The 12824-nt window shown below is 38.1% G+C and overlaps 1 pseudogene across 1 annotated transcript; it reads left to right on the top strand.

The window, feature by feature from the left end:
* Window positions 1-11829: 11829 nt before the first annotated feature.
* Window positions 11830-12255, top strand: LOC308646166 (Golgi apparatus membrane protein TVP23 homolog B-like; annotated as a pseudogene). The gene has a single exon. The product of its transcript is annotated as a Golgi apparatus membrane protein TVP23 homolog B-like (transcript).
* Window positions 12256-12824: the final 569 nt, after the last annotated feature.

Raw genomic sequence — 12824 nt, 5'->3', positions numbered from 1 at the left:
TCAACTTACAAAAAAGCAAAAAGAGTCTGGGGCTGTGAAGTGGCATGCCCCTGGTTTCCATCCTCATATCTTTTCCTTAGTTATCAATACTGTGCTGCCTTTCTTAAAGAGAGAAACCTGACTTTTTCTTCTCTGTTTCTTCCATAACTCTCAATTCCTCTCAGGCCTTCTTTTCTCCAGTGTCCCAGCTGTGTTCCCCGAGGATGGGCCAGAACATCTGCACTCAGGTCAAACTCCAGCCTAGGCTTCTGGATTTGTGGGTATCACAGGCTGCCATACCTACCTGTTTCTGATTTGGAAGTTGTTCCTCCTGAACCCATAAAAAAATTCTAGTTAAAGATTTGACTGTCTTTTTGAAAGCATTTTGATGTTTCTTTTGACACCAACCATAGTAAATATCTCAGTTAGAAAATAATTTTTTTTGTTACTAGCATCCCATACATGTTTTTGTTTTGACTGATTTTGTTTCTATTCTTGCCATTTACTCCTTCATTCATTCACTTATTTATTTCACACTTCTGGGAATTCAACTTCAGGCATCACTCACTCCAGGTCTCCAGCACTGGAGAGTACGCAGTTCAAGGTACAGAAGGATTTGGGTTTCCCAACAACTCTAGCCCTAGAAAATACAGGCTGAGGAACAAAAATTTTGTTTTTCTTCTTTAAACAGGAATAATAGAATTCTTTGATATCCATGTTCATTTTTTAAGAAATTTTCCTGTGACTAGGGTGGCTGAGATGGGAGAATATTATCGTGGGAAGCCTCATGCAACCCTGTCTCAAAATTAAACATTAAAGAGGCTGGGGCTGCAGGTACTGTTTACTTGGGTTCACTTCTTAGCTTCATAAAAAATAAAATTATTTTGTGCTTTCTCTCTCTCTTTTATTTCCCTGTTTAATGCTGTATTTATTCCAAAAGAAAGAGAAACGACTTTCTTCTCTGTCCATGATTTTCTGTTCCTTTCTCTCCTTTTTCTCCTCAGTTTTCTACTGTGTTGGATGATCATAGGCTTATGCTTCTGCACTCACAAGACCCCCAACCTCAGTTTCTGAAAAAGCTGGTGCACAGGCTGAAGTTGCTGGCACCATAGGCTACCACACAGACATTTCTTCTGGCACCAACTTCCATTAAATTCTCCACTATCAAAAAATTTTGTAGGTTAATCCCATCCCATATTTTTTTGCCTTATATTGTTTTCTGGTTGTTATTCATACATCTACTAATTTATACTGCAGTCCTGAAAATCTATTCCTAGGCATAACAAATCCCAGGGAATGGCTCTATCACTGAGCTCCATCCTCAGCCATTGGAGTTTTGCACCTCAAGGTAGAGGAGACTCCATGTTCCCTAACAATGTAAAGCTTCCAGGGTGAAAATCAGCATGAGAGATCCTCAACTTTTCCTTCATGATATCTTCCATGACTTTCCATTCTTCTCAGCACTTCCTTTTCTCCTCGAAGTCCTGGCTATGTTCCTCTGAGCTACTTTTCTATACCTGCATTCATGCACTCTCCTAGTTGAACCTTCTGGAATTGCTGATACCTCAAGCTTCTCCTCATGCCTGAATCTGATTATTAACAGATTATATTCTAATTTTTACTTTGATATTTCTTTTGATACCAACCACAGATAACTTCTCTGCTAGAAAAAAATATTGCAGGCTACAAGCATCCCATAAATGTTTTTGTTTTGCCTTATTATTTTTCTGTTGTTTTTTGGTTGCCATTAATTTACTCATTTATATTGCACCTTGGGAATCCAATCCCAGGCATGACACTTTCCAAAGATAGTCATTAACCGTGAGTCCTCTTCCAATTCCTGGGAAATTAGCATTTTAAGTTAATAGTACTCAATGTTTCCCTACAGAGATAAGCTGATGATAGACAACCAGATGCATGCTGAATTTGTTTATTTAACTTAAAGATGAAACAGATTTTGTTAATTCCCACATTAGTAATTCAAGAATTGGCCCAGTGACTAGAGAGGATGAGGCTGAAGAATAGGTAGATGGCATGTTTAAAGTGATCCAGGGAAGCAATGCCAGAACCCATCTCAAAATAAAACAAAACAGGGCTGGGGATATGGCTCAAGTGGTAGCATGCTCGCCTGGCATGCATGAGGCACAGGTTCGATCCTCAGCACCTCATACCAACAAAGATGTTGTGTCCGCGGAGAACTAAAAAACTAAATATTAAAAAAAGAATTCTCTCTCTCTCTCTCTCTCTCTCTCTCTCTCTCTCTCTCTCTCTCAAAAAAAATAAATAAAACAGGCAAAGACTGTGAAGTATCATGCATTTATGTCCAATCATAGACATGAAATAAATCATTTCATTCTCCTTTTTCTTATATCTCTCCTTTGTGCTGCTTTTATTTTCTGGAGAAACTCAACTTTTCTCTGTTCCTTCTATGACTTTCTATTCCTCTCTTCATGGTCCTGACTATTCACTCAGGGCTGCCTGGTATACCTATACTTGTGTGAACCTACAGCCTCTTCTTCTGGAATCACTGTAACATAGGCTACCACAATTATCCATGTTTATTTTTTGAAGGTCAGAATCATGCACAAAATTTATCTTCGAAGATTTAACTTGTGTCCACTTGAGTACGTTGTGATATTTCTTATGACATCAAAATATTAAAATCTCCATTAGAAAAAAGTTCATATGTTACTAGCATACTGTAAATATTTCTTTTGGCCTGACTTTATTTTTGGTTGCTGTTCATTCACTCACACATTTACATTACATTTCTCAGAATCATGTCCTAGGCAACACACATGCCAGGTAATGTTCTAACACTGAACTCCATTCCCAGCCCTGGAGGTGAGCCAAGGAAAGACAGCATGAGGCACACAGAATTTATCTTGCTTAAAGAGGGAGCCTAGATTCCTTTGCTACCCATGTATTACATAAAATAAACTCTGCTCAGTGACAGGGACGTTAAGGATGGAGAATGGGAGCATGCTATGTGCATTGTGATTTGGGGCAACCTTGTGAACATTTCATGAAAATATTCCAGGAAAAACGGCAACACAAAAAGCTCTACTTTTCCTTCTCTGTTTTTTTCCATGAATTTTCAATCCTCTGTCTATTTTTATCCAAGGAGTCCCTGTTGTGTCCCCCAAGCTAGCCTCCTACACATATACTCCAGAGGTCCTCAGCAACAGCTCCTGCAACCACTAGAACAACATGCTATTATACAATTTAATTTCTATTTGTGAAAGGTCTGATTTTCTTCTAAATTGTTTTTCTTGATCATAAATGATATTTCTTTTCAAAATTTGATTTCTGTCATCATTTTTAAATATCTTTATTTTATTTGTATGTGGTGCTGAGGATCGAACATAGGGCTTCACACATGCTAGGCACTGAGCCACAATCCCAGCCCTGATTTCTGTCATCTTAATTACCTTTTGATATTTATTCTGACACCATTATTTAAATTTTTTTTAAAATTTGTATAAGACAGCAGAATGCATTACAATTCTTATTACACATATAGAGCACAATTTTTCATGTGTCTGGTTGTATACAAAGTTTATCCACACCAATTTGTGTCTTCATACATGTACTTTGGATAATAATGGGGCACCAACCATTTTGAAACACTTTACTGTAAAATGTTTTTACAGGTTAATAGTATCTCAAATCAATTGGTGTTTTATTCCTTCTCCCATCCATTCAGTTTTCATATTTCTCTATCCTGATGCCTTTCTTCATGCAATAAAAATCAAACCTTAACTCTTAACACTAACCTTAAACCTCTATCCCATGCCATAAACCAAAACTTAACCCTATCCCTAACCATATTGCCAATCCTAACCCCAAAGCCAACCATTAACCTTAATCCTCTAACTCTAACCCCTAAGTCTAACCCTAAACCTTAAGTCTAATTCTCACCATAAACCTCTAACCATTTCCCTAACCTAGCCCCAACCCTTTTCCCAACAGCAAACCCCTAATCCAACCCCTAACCCCAATCTTAATATAAACTATAACACTACCTACCTGAATATGGCAGAGTTCCCACTTGAACTTATGGAAGCAGCAAGTGCCCAGGTGGCTTACAACTTCTAACATGGACACAAATGAGACATTCCATGACCCTCTTCTTTGAATCATTTGCTATAGTGGCTCATAGCAGCCAGAAAACTATTTAGTACTATCAATTCACCATAAAGCATATCTTTCAAACATATTTTAAATAATATATTTGAGCAAGCATATGACCACACACACAGGGAAAGGTAAGTGGTAAAGGGCCTGTAGCTGTTATGCCCTCCCCAGGCAGCATCCTGCCAGCACCTTCAACAACAGAGAGTCCTAAAACTCTATCCTTTTCTTTTTTGGATGCTTCATTAAGTACCCATGATTCATTAAATCATTGATCATTTGTTACCATTTTAGCCTTCAGTTCCTCTGTTCTCCTTATATATGTGGGAAGGCTCAAGTTCAAACTCTGTAATGATGTTTTGTTTTTTTTTTCCCACTGAACATGGTCATCCTGTGTTGCCCAGGAGCCCTAGACCATTAATCACCTCACTGGTATCAGACAGACACATTGCTTCATAGATTGAAGAATGAGGAGCTAAGCGACAGGAAACTGAAGCAGAGACCAAGAATGTATTTCTTGGCACAACAAGCCACAAAGTAGCTTCAAATTGACAAAGAACTTGAATATACACTTTTTACTAGTTAACATGAAAGATGATTAACAGGATATTGTATTAGTGTCATTATAGACATGCAAGTTAAAAGTGCAGTGAAATTTCCTCACTTTTACTACTACTACTAATAATAAATAATAATAAATAATAAATGTCAGAGGCCTGAGAATATCACATGCATCTGAATCTTCAGAGATAATATTTTGAGTGTCAGAGGCCTCAGCAAGTATATGGGCTACAGGCCTCAGTGTTGATATTACATGAGCATCAGAAGCCTGAGGGAGGAGGCATTGAATGTGCCCTGAGGGAGGACATTCAAAATGTGTCTGAGGCCTAGCTGAGGATAGTTTGCTTGTTGAAGGGCTAAGGGAAAATATTGTTTGTCAGAGGCCCCAGGGAAGATACCAGGTGTTAGAGGCCTTAGTGTGGGTAGGTGTGAGAACCCTGAATGAAGATTTCATTTATTTCAGAAGCCTCAGTGAGACTACAATGTTATTATCACAGGACTCAGTGAATACACTAGGTTAGTGTCAGAGGACAAGAAAGGACTTTCTATACATCAGAATCCTCTAGGAGTTTATTATATGGATTTCAAAGACCTCAGGAAAGATATCATGTAATTCTTGGAGCTGTGAGTGGGGACATTTTAAGTTTCAGAGTCCTCAGGAAGTTGATTAGGGGTGAACATACCTTCAGTGTGATTGCATATGAATGTCAGATGCCTCAGTGAGTATGGGATATGAATGTCAGAGGAGGCATGGAAGATATCCTATCAGGGTAAGAGACACCCAGGAGAATTCTATATAAATAGCATAGCCCAAATGAGGATATTGCAGGGGTCAGAGTCCAGTGTACCTATGATAAGAGTAGGAGGCCTCTGTAATCCTATCATATACCTTAGAATCTTCATGTGGATATTTACTGTCAGAGTCCAGAGCAAGGCTATGAACTGATAGTCAGAAGCCTCAGTGAAAAATCATACATATGATCCAGGACTCTGTGAAAACATTATGTCCAAGTCAGAGGCCTCATTGAGAATGGGTCAGAGTCTTCATTGAGCTTACTCCATGATTGCCTCAGGACACAGTTAGGACATGTTCTGTGTTCAGGGCCTCAGTAAGTTGATAATATGCATCTGAGGACTCAGTGTGGATAATATATGTGAGAGAACCCCCAGTCACACTAATATATGATGTAAACATCCTTAGTAAGGAAAATATTTGATTGGAATAGACCTTGTTGAAGGCATTGCATATGTTTGACATCTTGGTATGTATAATCTATGGCTTAAATGTCTCATGAAGAAAATCCTATGTGTCTGAGGCCTCACAGAAAATATTATGGAAGTGCCAGGCTACTCAGTAAGAACATTGCATGTGTTAGAGTCCTCAATGAAGAGATTATACCACTGTCACATCCCTCAATAGGATATTACAGTGTGGAATGCCTCAGCATTTGTACAGCTTGGGTAAGAGTCCTCTGTGGAGTTATTGTCTGTGTCAGAGACTTCAAGGGGATACTTAAAAGTGTCATAAGGATCTGTGTTGATAGGAAGGTACTTTCAGAGTCTTCAGTGATTTTTTTAATATTTTAGACAATAGGGGTCTTTGTCAGTGAGGCTCTTAGGTGTGCCTGAGCTCTTGCTGATATATACACTGATGGCCAAGAGGATTGAGGATATTTTTTGAGTCCCACAAGTCTCTATGAATAAGTTGTGTAACTGTCAGAGGAACAAGGGAGGAGAGGATATGAGTGATAGAGATCAGAGTGAAGATATTGTACACTTAAGAATCCTCAATAAATAGAATAGGAGTGTTTATGGACTCAGTGAGATAATCAAGAAATGCCAGAGACCTCAGTGAGTATCTGATGTGTCAGAGAAGGACTCACTAAGGATATTACATGAGTGTCAGAGACCTCCATAAGAATGTTTCACAAGTGCCATAGGCCTGAGTCAGGACATATATGTGCTGTAATAAGAAGAGGACTCTGTTAGCATATTATATGTGAAAGTTCTTTGAGGATCAAAAGCCTGAGTGAGAATAATACATTTGTTAGGGGACATACTGAAGATATTCTGTCAAGGTCAGAGGCCCCAGTGAGGATGTGATATGTGTCAGACTTCACTGAGTTTATTTTGTTAAAACCACAGGCCTCAATTAGGATTGTTAAATATTTGTGTCAGAGGCCTCAGGGTAGATAGTATAAGTGTCAGAATCCTCACTTACTATTTTATATGACTGTGAGGTGAAGAAAACTTCTGAATATTAGAGGCCTTCCTGAGGATTTTGTCCTCAGTGAATATATTTTAGGGCTCAGAGTTCTCAGTGAGGAAATTCTATGTGTCAGAGGCCTCCTTGAGAATAATGATGGCAGAGCCAGGGTACCCAGTGAGGACATTGTATGTGATGAAGTTTTCAGGGTAGAGAGAATATCAGTGTGAAAGGCCTCAGTGAGATTATGAAATGAACACCACAGGCCCTCGTGATGATCTAACATGTGTAAGAGGCCTCACTGAGAACAGAATCTCTCTCAGAGGTCAGCGAGGAAAATACGAGCTCAAATGACTCATTCCATACTGTACATAGGATGGAATCCTCAGTGGGGATTTTATATGTGTCAGAGACCTCAATGAGACATATATGTCTCTGAGGACTCATTGTACCTCATGTTACCTACAGAGGCCTCAGTACTTTTGGATGACTCTAGAGGGTCTAAATCTGTGTGGACTTCTGGTGCCCCAGAGCACTCAGTGTGATATTCCTTGAGTGTCAGAAGCCTTGATTAGGATATTTCTGAATGACAGAAGCCTCAGGGTGGATATTATATTGATCTCACTGTCCTATATGAGGATGATATCCATTTCAGAGTCCTCAGTAAGAATATCATTAGTGTTTTGGGACTCAAATGAGATAGGGTGTGAATGTCAGAGGCCTCAGGGAGGATTCATGTTGGCTTTAGAGGAAGACTCACTGAGGATGTGATTTGAGTGTTAGAAACCTTTCTGAGGCTATTATAGAGGCTTCATATGGATATTAAGTGTCAGAGTCCAGTGCCAGGTATTACCAGAGTATCTGAGGCTTCACCAACCCATCCCCTTGAATGGGATCAAGGTCACAGTACAGATATCCTGTTCATGGCAGTGGCCTCAATGACGATATGTGGAAGATTCTTCAGTGACAATATAATGTGTTTGTTACAGGCTTCACTTTTGACATCATATTTTGTAGAGTCAGCAGTAAACTTACTATACTTGTCAGAGGCCTCAGTTTTCTCCTATAGAAAGGGACCTCTGTGAGTACATGACAGCAGTGCCAGAGGCATCAAGAAGACATTCTAAGTGGAAGAGACCTCTGTTATCCAATTATTCATCTCAGATGTCTCCAATACTTTATTGTTAGTATTGGAGACCTCAGTATGACTCTTATAGATACTGTAGGTGTCAATGTAGATATTAAATATTTCAAAGACCTCAGGAAGATAGCAGCCTCGGGGAGTATATTATACCTCTCAGATGGTTCAGGGAGTATTTTAAATGCACCAGCCACCTCAGCAAGGCTATTCCTGAGTCAGATGTCTCAGTACCAGTACTTCATTATTGTCAACAGCCTCAGTGAGGATACCATTAGGGTCACATGCCTCAGTGAGAATACTAAATGCATTTGAATCCTTAGTGACAATGGGACTTGTGTCAAAGGACTTATGATATCATATGTTTTAGAGGCTTCTCTGAGAATATTATAGTTGTCAAAAGAGTCAGTCAGTAATATATTATATGTCAGAGCCCTCAGTGAAGACATTGTCTTTTTAAATAGTTTCATGTGTTTAGTGAGAGCTCTGAATAAAAATATTATTGTGTTTCAGAGGCCTCAATGTGGTTTTTCTTATTTGTCACAGGCTCTCATGGATATTTTATGACTGACACAGGCCTCAGTAATGATATTGAGCATGTTAGAAACCTCTGTGAGGACATTATATGTCAGAGCCCTCATTGATTATATGTGTAGAGGACTCATTGAAAATATTATAGGTGTCAAAGAACTTAGTTTTTATGTGAGTTTTAGAGATCTTATTGAGAATATTTTTATGTGACATAGGCTTCCACAAGGATTTCATATATGTGTCAAATGCCTCAATGAAGATATTATATTTTTCCTAGTTCTCTGTGAGGATATCTTATGAGTTTGAAGGTTTGACATGTTATTTTCTAGGGGTCTCAATGTGTATGTGATATCAGCCAGTGGTATCATTAATGATATTTATTGATAACAAACTCATATTATTTCAGTGCATACTATATATGTTAGAGTCTTCATAAGGATATTATATTGTATTTAAAGCCTCAGTGAAATGTTTTATAAGTGTAAAAGGCCTAATTGAGGGTATTATACTATTCTTTCCTGTTAAAAGAAAACAGGAAACAATAGAAAGAACTCCCAGTGGAAAGAATGGTCAAAGCTATTCCTGAAGGCTTCAAGCAGGAATGAAGTAAGCAACAAAGTATTAGAGTTGGATAACAAACAAAATCTTGGAGTAAATATCCAGATGCTCATTTATTTACAAATAAATGACTAAACAGATAAACAAAAGAGGCTAAATAATAACCCCTTATGCAGAATTTCAAGTAATTGAGGTGGAAATTTGGCCCCCAAGGAGTTAGGCCTAACTTCCTACTCCTTAAGAGGGGCTCTGCATAGTGACTTACTCCAAAACAATATATATAATGTGTACATGTAGAGAAACATAACATCACAGTGAGAAATCTGGCAAACACTACATCAGTCAGGTGAGCACCTTGAGGATATGGAATGAAGAACAGCACTTCATCTGTAATCTGCTTTCCCCAATCCTTAACCTGTCTACATATGAGAAAAACATCAATTGAAAATCTAAAAAGTACCTGACAGGTACTCCTCAACTGTCAGGTCCTCCTCAACCATCAAGGGCATCAGAGAAAGGAAGGTCAGAGAAACTGTCGCCACGAAGAAAAGCCTATGGAGACAGGATGACTGTCTTGCGGGATCTTGGATGGGGTCCTGGAACTGAAAGAGGCTGTACTGAGAATCCAAAGGAAACACAGACATTAGTTAATAAGAGCATATCAGTATCTGTTTATCATGAAAAATCATGTATGAAGTTAACACATCTGAGATAGCTCACATAAGTCATAAGAGAAAAAAAACTGGGTAGAAGTTACATAGTAGATCTCTGCATTTTCTTTGCAATTTCTGCATAAACATAAAACTACTCTAAAATAAAATCTTAAGACATGGCTATATTTTTCAAATACCTGCTCATTTAATTACTCAGAATGTCAATTACTAATAATTGACATTCTTAACTAGTTCTGCATTTTGTTAAGAGCATTTATAACAAAAATGTGTCAAACTAACATAATGTAAGATAAATACTTATTTTATATGTTTTATGTTAAAGTAATAATATGTTTAAACTTATTTATCATTATTTATTTTGCTATTGCTAGGTTCTGGATTTTCTCTCTAAAAATTTCAAAACTTTAGAGAAAAAAATCTACATTTTAGAGACACTATTTCAAGTCATGGTTGAACTTTTTCAAAAGAGTCATGATAAAAAATATGTTACAAGAGCAGATTGATTCATTGTGAATGAATCATTGATCCCAAGGAATTCTTATCTTTCATTTGTTTCTATGTATACCTTTCAACAGTAATAGCATCAAATATTTGCCACTAGGAAAAATATTTAAACGAAAAATGTAAACAGAATTTGTGACAATAACTTATGATGCTTTCTAAAAAAAGAAAAATTGAAAAGAATATCAAAGTCAGTTTCCTCCATGATGTTCTTCAGAAGTGGTAAAACTAGAGAAACTTCACTGGAAGCATGGTTTATGAGTGATCTTAGATATTCTCGTGTTTTACGGGGAAATTATATTTTAGAAATCATAAAAAAATATTGGATGCCCAAACTCTTGAATGTTTTCAAATGTAGTTGAATTTCTATGTAAGTTTCTCATTGAGATAGCTAGTCATAAAGCTAATAAAAACAAAGAATCTATGGGGCTGGGATGTAGCTCAGTGGTGGCATACCTTATCCAGAATTCAGGAGGCCCTGAGTTTGATCACTAGCACCACAATTTTTTTTTAAATCAGTGCCTTATTTGTGTAATCAAATAGAAAGTGAACAATCACCACTCTTAGGAAAATGTTAAGCCTGAAAAACAGTTAAGAATCAAAATACTCTTACAATAGAAATAGCCTATTGTGACCAGATGTGTCATATCATAAAGTACATTCACATTACACTATCAAAATATCAGAATCAAAATACTCTTACAATAGAAATAGGCTATTGTGACCAGAGGTGTCACATCATTAAGTATATTCACATTAAATATCCTCTCAGAACAATAAAAAAGACTTTGATGACCATTTAGAAGGAGAAAATGGCTATAATATAGATTAGAAAATTATTAAGAAATTAGAAACATGAGGTGAGGGGCTGTGGGCACGGAGAGCGGCTGGCCTAGGCTTGGCGGGTGGAAGGGTCCCTCCTGCAGGGTTTGTGGAGTTAGCCGGGCGCACAGGGTAGTTGTGTTGTGTCCCCTCTGGCTGTCCGTCTTGAGGAAGAGCTGAGTGGGCAGGAAGGATGGAGGACCAAGGGTAGTTGCCCCGGAGGTGTTCTGAGTGCTCCGAGGCCCTCATAGGAGGAGTGACCCAGGAATCCCCGAGCTCGGGAAGCTTGGGGGTGTGGAGAGGAGAATCCCATCCTCAACCAACGCCCAGAGCTGGGCAGATCTGATGTTGGGCTGCAGACATGCTCTGTGTGGTGGGTGGGGTGCGGGTGGTCTTTTTCCTCGGCCCATCTTGCACGTCATGCACGCGAGGAAGTGAAAGGGGTGCGGCCTCCGGGCACCTCTTCAGCTCCCTTGTGACCTGCCCTGTAGGAGTACCCTGCAATCATGTAGGAATAGGAGACGCTGGCAGAGCCTTGCACTCAGGACAGCAATGATGACACTGAAGATGTTTCATTGTTTGATGCAGAAGAAGAGACAACTAATAGACCAAAAAAATCTAAAATCCGACATCCAGTGGCATCATTTTTCCATTTGTTCTTCTGAGTCTGTGCCATTATAGTCTATCTTCTCTGTGAATTGCTCAGCAGCAGCTTTATTGCTTGTATGGTGACAATTATCTTGTTGTTGTCACGTGTCTTTTGGACAGTGAAAAATGTCACAGGTAGAGACTGATGGTAGGCCTTGGGTGGTGGAATCATATTGATGAGGATGGAAAGAGTCATTGGGTGTTTGAGTCCAGGAAGGCATCTCCTCAGGAGAATAAAACTGTTTCAGAAGCTGAATCAAGAATCTTTTGGTTAGGACTAATTGCCTGTCCAGTGCTGTGGGTGATATTTACCTTTAGTGCTCTCTTCTCCCTCAGAGTAAAATGGTTGGCATGGTTATCATGGGTGTGGTGCTACAGGGTGCCAACCTGTATGGTTACATTAGGTGCAAGTGGGCAGCCGGAAGAATTTAACCAGCATGGCTACCTGGTATCTTGGAATGCAGTTTTTAAGACAAAACACCAGAAATGAACAGACTTCTTGAATAGAGAGAAAATTATATTTTCTGTGATACTGGGGAATGGCTGAAGAGATTCTTAATTATGAATTGTTTAGAGCTCAGTCCAGTGTAAAAAGGAGCATTGATTTTTGTTTGTTTGTTTTGTTTTCACTTGCAAAGTTACTATAAAAACTGTTTTCTTTTTTAAACAAAGTTTTAATTTTCTTTTTCTAGTAGTTGAGGCTGGGAAGTATGATATCATTAAGAACATTGTCAGAATTTATTTTATGGTGTACATATGTATGCATATAGTAATGTATCCGTATATCCCAAATTAATGTGTTAGTTTACATATGTTACAGAGATATTTGCATTTTGATCCATAGAATATAGGATGTTCTTAGTCTATCTCAAAGGTATGTGTGTTTACATACTATTTCTATAGGTTATTTTCAGAAATAAGTTGATTTCATGATTAAGAGTAAACACTTGGTTTGTGTATGAGTTAAAAAGAAAAAATTGTTAATATTAAATATATACTTCATGTTGAAATTGTTTACCTTAGACATGCACAAGTGAAACTAGTTTCTAAAATTTTCTTTTATTTTTATACT

Source organism: Spermophilus citellus, assembly GCF_964194105.1.
Source record: "Spermophilus citellus genome assembly, chromosome: 4".
In the NCBI taxonomy this organism is placed as follows: domain Eukaryota; kingdom Metazoa; phylum Chordata; class Mammalia; order Rodentia; family Sciuridae; genus Spermophilus; species Spermophilus citellus.
Note: the sequence above shows the minus strand (reverse complement) of the source record. Positions and strands in the feature narration are given on the sequence as shown.